Source organism: Tenebrio molitor, chromosome 1, assembly GCF_963966145.1.
Source record: "Tenebrio molitor chromosome 1, icTenMoli1.1, whole genome shotgun sequence".
NCBI classification, from domain to species: domain Eukaryota; kingdom Metazoa; phylum Arthropoda; class Insecta; order Coleoptera; family Tenebrionidae; genus Tenebrio; species Tenebrio molitor.
Window position 1 is genome coordinate 30,406,669 of NC_091046.1, and position 14,032 is coordinate 30,420,700.

The 14,032-nt window shown below is 35.8% G+C and overlaps 1 protein-coding gene across 5 annotated transcripts in view; it reads left to right on the forward strand.

Annotated features, from left to right (window-relative positions):
* Positions 1–14,032, forward strand: part of Rcd2 (Reduction in Cnn dots 2) — a 176,926-nt gene that overhangs the window by 138,419 nt on the left and 24,475 nt on the right. For 2 of the 5 annotated variants that reach the window (XM_069062234.1, XM_069062233.1), the window contains exon 2: positions 10,331–10,454. The exons of the other annotated variants lie outside the window; for them this stretch is intronic. The gene's annotated coding sequence lies outside the window, so the exon portion shown is untranslated. The remainder of the gene's footprint in view (positions 1–10,330; positions 10,455–14,032) is intronic. 5 annotated transcript variants of the gene reach the window in all.

Consider the following 14,032-nt stretch of genomic DNA (forward strand, 5'->3'; position numbering starts at 1 on the left):
CACCGTTGCACATGTAAATAAGAATGTTGTGAAATGCAGCCTGTTGTGTACACTTACAAATTATCATCAAATAATAGTGATGCATTGTTTTAAGATATATTGCGAGTGTATTTAACCAGTGTTTAAATAGATTATCAGATGCACTCTCCAGAAGAGTAAATGTAAATAACGCGTTCCACAAAACTGAAATCATATATACTCGTATGTACATACCTATATGCAATTGAATATCTTTATGTGTGTGAGGTTTCAAAAGAGACGTTTACAACAAAACATGTGTTTTCGTGTTCGTTTCCTGAGATACATAGCCGGGAAAGTGGTATATAAGGGAAAGTGGTATATAACTAAATATATAAACTTTCCCGGTTATATACCTAACTTGACATCTGTCAAAATGTACAATAAATTAATGTTTTTTAAGACTTTGCCTAAACGAATACGAAAAGTGTTATACAATATTCGTGCGCTTGTCAGTTTTCAGGTATTCGGCCTGTTTTGCAGCACTTGGCTGACGCCTCGTGCTTCAAATTTCGGCCTCATACCTGAAAAGTGATCTGACAGCGCTACTCATATGAAAATACAAATTTCCGTAGTCCTCGCTCGAACCACATTTTTTCATCATCTCACTTAGTCTAGTATTATAGTAATTGCCCGTATGTAAAACTTAGTTGTCTCTATGGTACCAGGTTATTGAAATGTTTTGCTCAGCCACTTCAAGTACAATGGAAAAATGTATTTGTTCAGATATTGGATAGGTCGCCACCCAAAAAAAAATGGTCGTCAAAATCATCCTTTTGACACAATGGAAAATGCTCCACTGTAAAACGATCGTAAATATCATAACCTATCATGTTGTGTGACATGAATTGGCGGTTTTTGTTTTTCATTTTTTTGACATTTTGTTGACATGGGCATAATCAGAAAGGGATTTTTTTTTAATTTGTGACAATCTAGCCAAATTTTGAAATGACATTGATGACCAGAATTTTTTGCTCGCGACAGTACTTAAAATCATTGGCACGACCTGCTGTATAATACAGGTTATTCTAAATGATTGTAGTCGAAGTAGGCTTGAAAACTGAATGTAAAATTTATGGTTGCCGCTCCACATAAAAAAATCATCAAAATGATGTGTTAAATTGGGTGCAAAACAACTCAATATTTTTAAAATTGATTGTAGAACAACTCAAAATTTCTGGATTCAATCGTTAATTTAACAAAAATAAATAAAATCCTCATCACCGCACTTTTCACCTAAAAAATGACAGTGACAGCGACACAACTGACAGTTCACATGAAAGCGGCAAAAAGGCAATATCATGGGCATGGCCTACTTCGACTACAATCATTTAGAATAACCATGTATAACCGGCCTGTTCATTTCATTAAAAAAGCATTGCGAAAATGTTTCCGAGAAAGAGCCAATTTTCGCCGATGAGGGCGCCACAGTACAGGCGCTTGTAAAGAATAAAAATTCGGAAAAATATGTTTAGACATGATTTTAGAGTTACGATTGAGTACAGTAAGTTCATATTTTCTTTCTAAAACAATACTGAATATAATTGTATTTTTGTGTTTTTGATTTTAATTTCGAATGTCATTTAAACGAGAAAAACTCTGGGTGACAAAAACTTAAGATGAATAATATCCCCAAAAAGCGCCCGTACACTAGCGCTCTGCGGGGATCACTCAAGGTGATCATTGGTATTTTTTGGTTGGTAAATTTCAAAAGTCGAAATTATTTTGTCATTTTCTACTAGACGCTTACCTCAGGTTATCTATGTACGACTGCTCTAATTTTGTTGGTTCATTCATGTCGGATTTTTGGAATATCTGAGCTTTAAACAGTTCAAATTGATTGTCAGAATAACAATATGCATGTCAAAATGACAAGAATCGAAAGTGGGGTTACGGTTCCTAAAGGTTTATTTACTTTACACTTTACATGAATGTCAAGATAGTGACGGCTAAAATTTTTTGGCCGCCATAGTACTATTGCGGGCAAAAAAAAATGGGACATCAACATCATTGTCTTGACTTTTAATGTGAAATAACCCTTACCAGATTCTAACCCTACTTTGAATTGATTGACGTTGCATTAAGTATTGTAGGTTGTAGGGAAGTCACGTAGTGAACATTTATTTAATGCAAAGTTCCAGTCAAAATCTACCTTTATCAAAAGGAGAGGGCATTTGGAAAAGGAAAATAGGAGTATAAAATAATTTTTTAAACTGTCAGCTGGAATAGTGTAAAAAAAAAATGACAATAAAGCTTGAACTACATCGAATTTTTCAAAACTGACAGAAATTTGATGTCCCACTTTTTTTGCCCGCAATAGTAGGTACTATCGGTGGACATAAAAACCTGGGACAAACGTCACAATTGTATAAAGTCAAAAATCAGAAATATACATTGGGTAAATTTGGCTTTTTACAAACAAGGTTATAAAAATTATGACATATTGTCAGAAACACCAAGTTAAAGTTCAGTTCCTTAACGTTCTCTTCATTGACAATAATTTTATATAACACAATTGATCTAGCATCTCTTACGTTCAAAGAGTTAATTTTAAATACCGACAATGTTTATTTTGAGTGACAATTTAAAAGTCTGATATACAATGAGCAAATTTTGGATGTCCCAAGTTTTAATGTCCACCGATAGTACATTAATTTTTAGTTTTACTACAACAAAATATCTGAAGAAATTTTCCATTGTATAAATAATATATAAAAAAAAGTATGCCATGCCTATGTCAACATCATCTAATATTTCTCTTGACGAAAATGATAGTTTTTTTGAATTTAAATATCCTCAAGACTCAAGATTTCGTTTACGAACTACTCACTGGAAAATTAGTGATAAGGATTTAACCGACGCAGGTCCTTCAAAAGTTAATACATATAAATCTTGACGAAAAATTCGGAAATGTCAAGAAATGTCACAATACAATTTATGAAGATAAATTAGTTTTTCAATGTGAAGAGTGCAACAGGAACTTTCAAAATGAAAAGGGTCTTAAAATTCATAAAACAAGAATCCATGGACCAATGGGACAATCTTTTTTGTGTGAATCATTTTCCTCAAAAATTGATAAAACAAGGAAAAATGAAAAATCCATCAAACTCCACCTACTTTCATCGATTATGAGAAACAATCCGGATTAGAAGATAGTCAACCTGATGGATCTCAACGATTATGTTGTACTCTGTGTCCTGGAAAATCATTTAAGGATAACAACAGATTGAAAATTCACGTAGATAAGTATCATGTCGATAATAATCTATCAACTTCTTCTACTTATTCTTCAACCGATTCAATAACAAAATTGCTAATTAATTTGAAACTTCAGTTACCAACTATTAGACGAATTCCAAAAGCTTGTAGACATTTAGCTTTATTAATAACTGTGTTTCGACCAAATCATTATCATCCTTTGAGAATCTTTTGCTTTTTTCGTATAGAGCTTTCAATGTAGCAGAGAAATCTGATAAGTCGTTGAATAAGCATATAAAAGAAAATCTTTCTAATTTTGAAGAACCTCAAATACGAACTGGTTCTAAGAAACGTACAAATTTATCATTAGCTAAGAAAGTAGAAGCAAAAGTAGCCGATTTTGATATCAGAGGAGCTGTTAAATTATTGTCCTCGGATGACTCATTAGCTTCATTCAACGAAGATGTTGCTGAAGAACTTAAAAAAAACATCCTTCACCATCTCGCGAACTTTTTTTCCCAGACCCTTTCAAACCAGGAGACATTAGTTTAATAGTCAATGAGCAAAACGTTCGAGAAGCTATAAATTCATTTCCTGCCGGTTCTGCACCAGGTTTAGATGGCATGAGACCACAATACTTGAAAGATATCATATCTTTGTCAGCGGGTAAAGCAGGTCAGAAGGCACTAAGAGCTTTAACCAAACTGTGCAATTTTTTATTATCTGGGCAACTTCCTTCAGAAATCTGCCATTTATTGTATGGTGCGTCTTTATGTGCCCTTAACAAGAAAGATGGAGGACTTAGACCGATCGCTATCGGAAACTGTTTGCGAAGATTGACCTCAAAGCTAGCCTGTTTTCAAAGTCGAAATATTGTAAATTCGTATTTATCTCCACACCAACTTGGAGTCGCAACTAAACTAGGATGCGAAGCAGCAATTCATACCACACGAACCTTTGTTAATAACGATCAAAACCGTGGCAAAGTTCTTCTTAAATTAGATTTCAAAAATGCCTTTAACTCAGTCGAACGGGATTGTATTCTGAAAGAAGTCCAATGTCATACCCCACTTCTGTACCCTTATCTTTATCAATGCTATAGAAATCCTTCAACTTTATTTTTCGGTAATCATTTAATTTCTTCTTCTGTTGGAGCCCAGCAAGGAGATCCCTGCGGTCCCATGATTTTTAGTCTTGCGATTCAACCAATTATTTTATCTTTGGATTCTCAAATGAATATATGGTATTTAGATGATGGAACCTTAGCTGATTACCCAGAAGTAGTTTTATCCGACTTTAAAAAAGTTATAAATTTATCTCAGGAAATTGGCCTTGAATTAAACTTTAACAAATGCGAGATCTTTTGCTGTTCTGGAGACACAGATTTAAAAGTCATAAAGGAATTTCAAAATTTAGCACCAGGCATTAAAATCTGTGACCGAGAAAGTTTATCTCTTTTAGGCTCTCCAATCTTTGACCAAGGTTTCAAAAACACCGTCGAAAAAACTATAATTACAGTTGAAAATCTTTTAAACAAAGCTGAACTCCTTAACAGACACGTGGCTTATACTTTAATCAAAAACTGTCTTTTCATACCAAAATTTAATTTTTTATTAAGAACAACTCCATTTTGGAAATGTTCTAATTATGTTAATTCAATTGATTCTTCTTTAAAGTCTTGTTTAGAGAGAATACTTAATTTACGTTTAACTGATTTACAATGGCGTCAGTCCACTTTACCGATTAGATTTGGTGGTCTGGGAATTCGTCGCATTTCCGATATTTGCCTCCCTGCTTTCCTATCTTCAATTAATGGGGTTAAAAAGCTTGTTTCTTTATTACTAAAATCAAAGGATAATGAGCTTAATATTCACCATTATGATGAAGCTTTAGCAGTCTGGGGTGTAGCAAATGAGAACGAAATACCAACAATTACAGAATTTCAGAAGAATTGGGATAATATTAATATCAAACGAATAATTGCCAATGACTTAATCTTTAATTCACCTCGAGACTTGGCTCGTTTTAAAGCTTTGCAATGCAGAGAATCAGGATCTTGGTTACATGCAATACCTTCTCCTAATATTGGTACTCTTTTAGATAACACTTCCTTCCAAGTTTGTATTGGTTTAAGATTGGGTTGTAATCTTTGTACACCTCATATTTGCAAATGCAATGCGAAAGTTGACGAAATTAGCACCCATGGTCTAAGCTGTTTCAAAAGCAGTGGTAGATTTTCAAGACACACTGAAATTAATTCCATTATCAACCGGTCTTTAACTTCTAATCATGTGAATTCAACTTTAGAACCAAACGGACTGTCTCGGGATGACGGAAAACGCCTAGATGGGATGACTTTAGTACCGTGGATTAAAGGTCAACCTTTGGTTTGGGACGTCACTGTTGTAGATACACTTGCAGACAGTTACGTATTGAAATCATCTGAAGTCTCAGGTTCTGCCGCTGAAATGGCTTGCAAACGCAAACATAGCAAATATAGTTCAATCATTTCGTCAAACTACGTGTTTAAAAGTTTAGCATTTGAAACCTTAGGCCCTTGGTGCAAAGAAGCCATCGATTTCATTAATGTCATCGGAAACCGACTTATCGCGGAATCAGGCGATTCAAAATCAAAGAAATTCCTTTTCGAGAGGATTTCCCTTGCCATTCAACGTGGAAACGCTGCAAGCATTCGGGGCACTTTTCCAGATTCCGCAATATTATCGGAAATTTTTGTATTATAAAACAAAAATGTTTATGTAATTATGTTATTAATATAAGCTTCTCTTTGTATATATAAAATTAAAAATAAGGATTTCTCATTAACCTAATAAAAGCTAATTAGATACTAATTCAACTGTTCTAGCAGTGCACCTTTGCTTGTTTTTTTACTTGGCTAATTGTTTACTTTGCCTACTTGTTAAATTTTCGCGTTTTTTCTGGCTAGACAGCCACAGGGCGTCCGCCTACATCGTTTCCCACCACTCAAACCTTGTGCAAATGAATTTTCCTTGCCCTTTAGTTATACAAGACATTGAGGCGACCTTGAAACACAACGAGAGAGAAAAACTAGGGCATTTGCACAAGGTTTGAGTGGTGGGAAACGATGTAGGACGACGCCAGAGAAAACACGAAAATTCCACAAGTAGCTAAAGTAAGCAATTATGTACTTACCTTTACTTCTAACACAATTCACAATAGTAGTCAATAGTCATACTTAAATCTCGTTTCATTGACCAGTGTATTTAATAAAAAAAATACATGTACTATCGCGGCCACGGAATTTTGGCCGTCACTTTCATGTCAATTCAAAAAAAATGGATGTAGTCCATGCTTTATTGTCATTATGATTGACTTTTGGAATTGACATCCAAAAATTTGTCAATGTCATACTTCATTCAAATAGTTGCGAACATGGCACCAATACCCTATTTTAATAAAGTGCAGATAATATCCCTGTTCCAAGATGGTCTATCACATTCTAAAATTTCGGAACGTTTGGGTATAGGAAGAAGCACGATAAGCGCAATTGTTAAAAAATGAAGGCAAGATCAAACAGTGGAACGACGTCCAGGTTCCGGGGGACGTTGAATTTCTACACGTAATCAAGACGAACAACTTTTAACTGTGATACGAAACAGTCCTTTTACTACTGCTACTGCAGCAGTGAATATCAGTAATTTCCCGGGCTCCGTTAGAACTTCACGTCGTCGTCTGCGGAATAGTGAGCTTCGAAACCACGCAGCTGCTAGGAAAACACGCCTTACCCCTCGGCATAAGGAGGCAAGAGTTGGATTTGCTTTAGAGCACTTAGCAAAAGATAATGCTTTTTGGAGCCAAGTTGTGTTCTCCGACGAAAAGGTCTTCCAGTCGTCGCACAATGGTCGTGTTAGGGTGTATAGACCACGAAACGCTACGTTGAACCGACTGAACGATCCGGTCGCTTTTCTGTTAACGTATGGGGGTGGATTTCTGCTGTTAGTCCTGGGGTAATGCTCCATGTGGAAGAGCGGCTGAACTCGGGCGTTTATATTAGGATCCTGGAAAATGTGATGCGCCCTTCAGTGACTAGAGTTTATCCCAATCAAAACTTTATCTTTCAGCAGGACAACTGCTCCGTGCATACGTCTCATAGGGTAGCAACATGGTTCCAGGATCAAAATATAAACGTCCTCGACTGGCCCAGTCGTAGTCCAGATGTGAACCCGATAGAGAATATGTGGGGTTTTTTGGTAAGGCATTTGCCAAAACAGAGACAAATTTATCGTAATAGACAGGAACTCCTTACTGCGATCACTGATGCATGGCACGCGTTACCTCAGGACTACATCAGAAATCTATGCCTTTCCATGCCCAATAGACTAAGAAAAGTTTTAGACGCAAATGGGGCAGTTACAAAATACTAGTTTCTTTGCATGTTTCTAATACCTATTTTACCTATTTATTATGTTTTTATTTTATTTTTATATTTGTCATCCGTACCTATTTACGCTTTCTTTCTCTTTGTCAACATTAGGTTAATAAAATATCATTGTTTGATCTTCACTTAAAGTAGCTTTACAAGATATCGCATTTTGTGCAGGAAGGCATGTTTGTGCTTATTTAATGAAAGGCGTGATGCAGCACATGCGCACCTCCGCTAGGGTGCACAGATCACAAATCTTACCGAGAGCTAAGCTGTGGAGCTAAGATTCAAGAAGATCCAAGAAAGTCTTGTCTTGAATCCGAGGGGACTGGATCTCTTTGCGTTATTCCTGCATATACATGTATAATATGTGTGTGCTTGACTTGTTGCAGGCAATGAGGAAGCGCGTTTTCATGCAAGTCAGTCAGCGTCAAAATGACAAGTCTTACAATGGCAGAAAGTGAGGTTACGAATACGTAAGGGGCGCTTTACATCTCATGTCAATGGAATGACAAGTGACGGCCAAAATTCCATGGCCGCAATTGTAACAAAAATAATGTAATCATGATTCTTTGTTGGTAACATATACAGGATCATTATAAATGATTGTGCCATCGCAGCTGGCGTTGAAAACCCACACAAATTTGGGATGTGCCGCTAGCTTGGCAACGTTAGACAAACTAGTAGACAAATTTACACTACCGACCGTCAGCAACGCTACCTATGGGCGCTGCTAGTCTCACTCATGTTATAAAACTTGCGGCACATTCAACTAAGCCACCAACGCCTACTACGATGGTATAATCATTTATAATGACCCCGTACAAAGTGATCAAAAAGAAAACAAATCAGAACAGGCGTTGCAAATGATCGGTCATGTTGTAGCTGAATTCTAACAAATAAGCGTTCAATGCATAGGTGTGCTACGTGCTACGCAGTCGGGAATTTTACAACAGCAGCCACACGTGATCGACTGATCACCAACAAAAAATTATCCGGAATTTCTCAATCACTAGGGCAATTATACGTGGAAATTTATAAAATAACAAGAGCAACAATTTATTTTCGTAAGAATAGGTAATTTACCAGCTTTATTGCCAAACGCGACGCTACTGGTAAGCAGATTTTGCGGCAAACTGTCAAGCCAACGTCAATTTTAAAGCAACGGTGTGTCGCTAACCTTGAAAAAAGTTTTCAATTTCGGCGAAGTTTACGGACGTTTCCTGTAACGACTGGTAAAATGGATTTTACCATTGAAGATATACTCTATTCTTTATCTTGGTGAGTGGTCGATGCGATCAAGCAAGCAATGGGTAGCTTTGTAAGTTTTACTTTTTCCACCAAATTTTTCTGTGGTGTAAATTACATACTAACTGTCATCGCTGTCATTGAGATTCATGTCTAAATCTCGCAATCTTATGTCGCGAAATGTAAATTTATAAGCCGTACACACCGATTCTTAAATTTAACCGTTCCCGTTCCGAAAATTATCGGCGTCCGTCGTCGGTCAATCAGACCGACACCGAACATTATGTCCGTGCCGGGCAATATTGCAAAGAAGTTTAGGTTTGAGAAATTGACCGGATTCTTAAACCATAAACCGGACCTAATTTGACCGGAAAGTGTGGCCGGTCTAGAACATTTTGAAATTCCCAATCAAGTTATTAATTTTAGAAAACGATGCGATGTAAAAATGACACGTTTGAGGTTATGTCTCGGTGTATGTGAATCATCAGCAATTTAACTTGAAAATAATAAATAGAAAAACTTTGCGGCGTCTCTGTAAGTACATTTTTGTAATATTTTTTAACAACTACCAACGCACTTTTCCATGGGAACTTTCAAAAATCCCTAAATTCAACATGACGGCTGAAAATTTCCCAATGACCACTCACGAAGATAAAGAATGGAGTATAAAGCATTAATTATTAACAATAATTAATAATACATGTTTCGAGAGGTAGGCAACCTATAAAACGACTGTGTATAGCAAGTACAAATTAATGTTTTAAAATAAAATTTGCCATTTTTTCAAAAAAAATAGTTATGTAAAGTACCAATTTTTTTCAGTCATCGTTTAGCACTTTAGGTAGTAGGAAGGTCTATCAGAAAGAGAAAAGTGGGGGATTGCCATTTAAAAAAATTAGTGATGACGTCATTGCGCAAAAACCAATGACGTCATTTAAACAAGTTGTACGTCACAGGATGGCATTTTTCAAAATAAAATCGACCTATCCGAGCGATTTTCCAAAAAACATCACATAACGCTACTATGAATTTTGTTCCAAACTATGTTCACATTGTATAATGAACGGTTATCGAGTTATCCCGAGATAACGTGTTTTTTGCACCTTTCATTTAAGATGGCGGCTCCCACTCACCGCCCTCAAGGCCGAAAACTTGTATTTTTGATGAGGGTCACTACTCAAACAACATATTACATATTTTAAAATCATTACTACCCCACCTGTTGTAAGGCAACGACCATTTTTATCCCCCACTGACTGGACTAATTTACCTACTGTTGTAGGTATGAAAACGGTCATTGACGAAATAATGTTGCACGCGGTGATACATATAGATATACAGCAATTCGTCAAATTTGGAAAAAGTAATTTTAACTCTAGCATGTTACCAGTTTTTAAAGAAATAATGAAATAAATTAATTATATTATGAGGCAGCTGTTTAAATTCTAACATAATTTACAGGTGTTGACTACTGCCATATCCTAAGCGATTCTATTGAAATTTACAAGCTCGAGGTTCTTTCTTGGAAGAAATTTTTTGCACAACCTCAATACCAGGACAAAATAATCCGCAAAAAATAAATTAGGTATGTTTTTTAACATTTATAATATATAAAAAAGTCTTAATTTAACCAAGACCTCATGACGCCAATAAAATATGATGTTTGAATCGATTTAATAGCTTCACTTATTGTTGGTAAACCTAGTAAATAATAGCGTAATATACGTTTGATTACTTTCGAACATCTATGGATAAAATTAAATAATAGTAAGTCAAAGTTGTTATAAAGGTAATACATACCGGGTGTAGAATTGGTTTACGAGACATAGGATTTTACATGTAAAAATAGGGAGATCCAATTATTGGCTCCCCTAATAATTTTATGGCAAAATGGTTAAAATGAAAGTTAGAGAGAATTAAAACTACTGTCTAATTCCACTCTTTGTTTTTTTCTAACATCTTGTGGTACTGAAAGAAAAGCAAAAAAGGAGTTAAGACAAAAATACTAAAAAGCAGTACTAGCAATGAAATTTGACTTCTAAAATTATTTGTCGGGTGGTTTCACTATTATTTAATTTTCTTTTGATCTGCCCTTCAAATGAACTCGTACAGGACTACAGGACGAATGAAAAGGTATCTTCCATTAAATGTTCAAACTTCTCTCTAATTCTTCGAATTGTTTCTATGGCTGAAATTGGTCGGTCTGGGAAATCTGAAGCAAATGTTGCTTGGAAGTTTATTAAAGAAGATCCTCCATAATACCATTTAAAGAAAGAAAGAAAATTTCATGCCTAGTAGTACTTTTTAGTATTTTTGTGTTAACTCTTTTCTTGCCTTTCTTTCGGTACCACAAGATGTTAGAATAAAACTAAGATTGAAATTAGACAGTAATTTTAATTCTCTTTAACTTTCATTTTAACTATTTTGCTATAAAATTGTTAGGGGAGCCAATAATTGAAACTCTTTATTTTTACATGTAAAATCCTATGTCTCGTAAACCAATTCTACACCCGGTATAACTAATACGTATGTATTAGCGAATATCGGTCTGCTTCCAATTATTATGTACAAGATTGTGTTGTAGTACTATGAAATACTAAAGACTAAAATGGGTCTTCATAATTATTATTAACGCACCTGAGGAAGAACCTGAAGAAACCTGAGGATCCTGATGTATACTTGTTTGTATAACTACAATTCAATTACGAATCGAATTAACTATAATCGAATTTGGAGGTGCTCTGCAAATCTTGATGTACAGTCAGTCATATGTTCAGTTATTATTATGTACACTGCGCCGCAAAATTAACGCATAATTTCAAAACTCGTGTTTTTGAGCCAAATTTATTTCCAGTTACAACATTTCGAACTGTAAAGTATTAAAGAAGTAGATTTATAAAAGTAAACACTACAATAATCAGAACACAACAAAGAAATCAAGAAAACAAAAAAATAAAAAAATTCAAATTCGGAGAAAACAAAGAAATTTAACATTTAAGAGTGCGTGTTGGCACACCGTGCCTTTATTACAGCTGCACAACATTGTCTCATGCTTAAAATGAGGTTTTGTATAACTCTTTGCTTAATTTCTTCTCAAACTTGAGTTAGACCCAAAGACAAAGACAGCGGATGAAGAGTTGTTGGTGGATTTGGTAACCTTCTAACTGTTTTATCTGTAGGATCCCACAATTACTCTATGAGGTTTAGATCTGAACTCCTTGCTGGCCATTGCATTTGCCCAATTTCGACCTCACGGAAATAATGCTGCACTATTCCTGCAACCTGCGGTCGACCATTATCATGTATAAAAATAAAGTCATCCCAATAAATGGTCGGAATGGGACAATATGAGGTTCCAGAATATTGGTAATGTACGTCGCCGCATTTTGGTTTCCTCTTTCTAGCACCACCAACTCTGTGCGAGCGTCGAAAGTGACACATGCTCAAACCATAACGGAACCTCTTCCAAAATTGACTTTCGGGATAATGTTACATTGAGCATATCGCTCTCCTGAGCATCGGTTCACCCGGACACGTCTGTCACTTTGATCCAGGCAAAATCTGGACTCGTCAGAGAACATTACTAACCTCTATTGATCCAATTCCCAATCAACGTGATTTTGGGTAAACAGCAATCGTACTCTTCGGTGAGCCGCTGTTAACTGTGGGCCCCTTGCTGGTATCCTGGGCCTTAAATCGTATTCAGCAAGTCTTCTTCTAACAGTATTTGCACTCATTTGGAATTGATATCTTCCTAAAGTCATAACTTGCAAAGCTGGAGCAGTCAGAGTCCTGTGTCTCAACGACTGTAAAAGCAGAAAACGATCCCGTTGAGCTGTTGTTGTTCGTCTGCGTCCTTATCCAGGTCTTCTAGAGTATTCTCCTGTCTCGTGGAAACGACGCAAAACTCTAGATACCGTTGACTGGTGCAGATCAAGACCATTTGCAATATCTTGTTGATTAATACCGTCTTCGGCTAGTACAACAATTTGTGCACATTGTTCGGCTGTTGTATGTCAACTTAAACGTTCGTAGGGATTCATTTTCGAAATTTATGACTGAAGGAACCAAAACTTCTTACTAACCGTCTCTCAAATCCACAATCAAAATGCTTTATGAAATTGACCAATAACACTAATACAAACTTTTCATAATAAACAACTTTAGAAGTTATCAACATGGCGATTTTTTCTACTAAACAAAAGAAATACGATAAAATAAGAGATTCAGCATAAGGAAATCGCAGAAGAAGTAAAATACAAAAAACTACGGTTCATTTTTACTTTATGCGATAATTTTGCGGCGCAGTGTATAAGCCGTGCCAAAACCAACTTAATTCAACAATTGGTGGTTATGGCAATTTTAATATTTCTAGGTTTCTAGACCAATCAAATCTAAGTACACAACGTTGGCGATTGATTTCCTATTATTATTATTATTATTATTTCCTATTATTTGGTTTTGGCAAAGACTAGGTTATTCGGTTTTGGCAAAGACTATACTTTACAATTTTTTTTTGTTGGACTGTCAGAATTTGAGAATTTTATCCTGCGTAAACCCACTTTGATAAATGTCACAACTTGTCGTAACGAACCCTCAAACTAATTGTACAGATTTGAAGCGATTTGGAGCCTTTAAGGGGTTCGTCGAACAAAAAAACGTTGTATTCAACTCGTTGGCCTTTATTATTAATTCAACTCGTTCCAAAAAAAAACCCAATTTAGAGTGCTGTTAGCGGCTGAAGGAACAATTGGTGGGAGAAACTTGCGCGGTTCAAATATCCAACCAACAGCAAGCACTCTTATTTACGAATAAATGGACCTGGTCCTACCACAGAACGGTCGAACGAAATAGCGTTGTTGCACATTCCCACCTAATGTCCCTTCACGAAGCGACTGGAGTCTACACAGGAACTCGTTAAATAAACTACTATTATTAAAAACCAAGTTCACGTCTTAGATAAAATTTGATTTCTGTTAAGCATCAAAAGGTAGTAACCATGTTTTATTGATTTCGCAACAAGCTAGAAGACCCAAAGCTTTGGAACTAAAGAAACCTCGTGATATTGCTTAGAACAGAGTTTGATGAGATCGCGTGCCATAAAAAACGAACAACAATAACGTTTCTTGAAACAACTTGCACTACTCAATTTACCCCTAATAA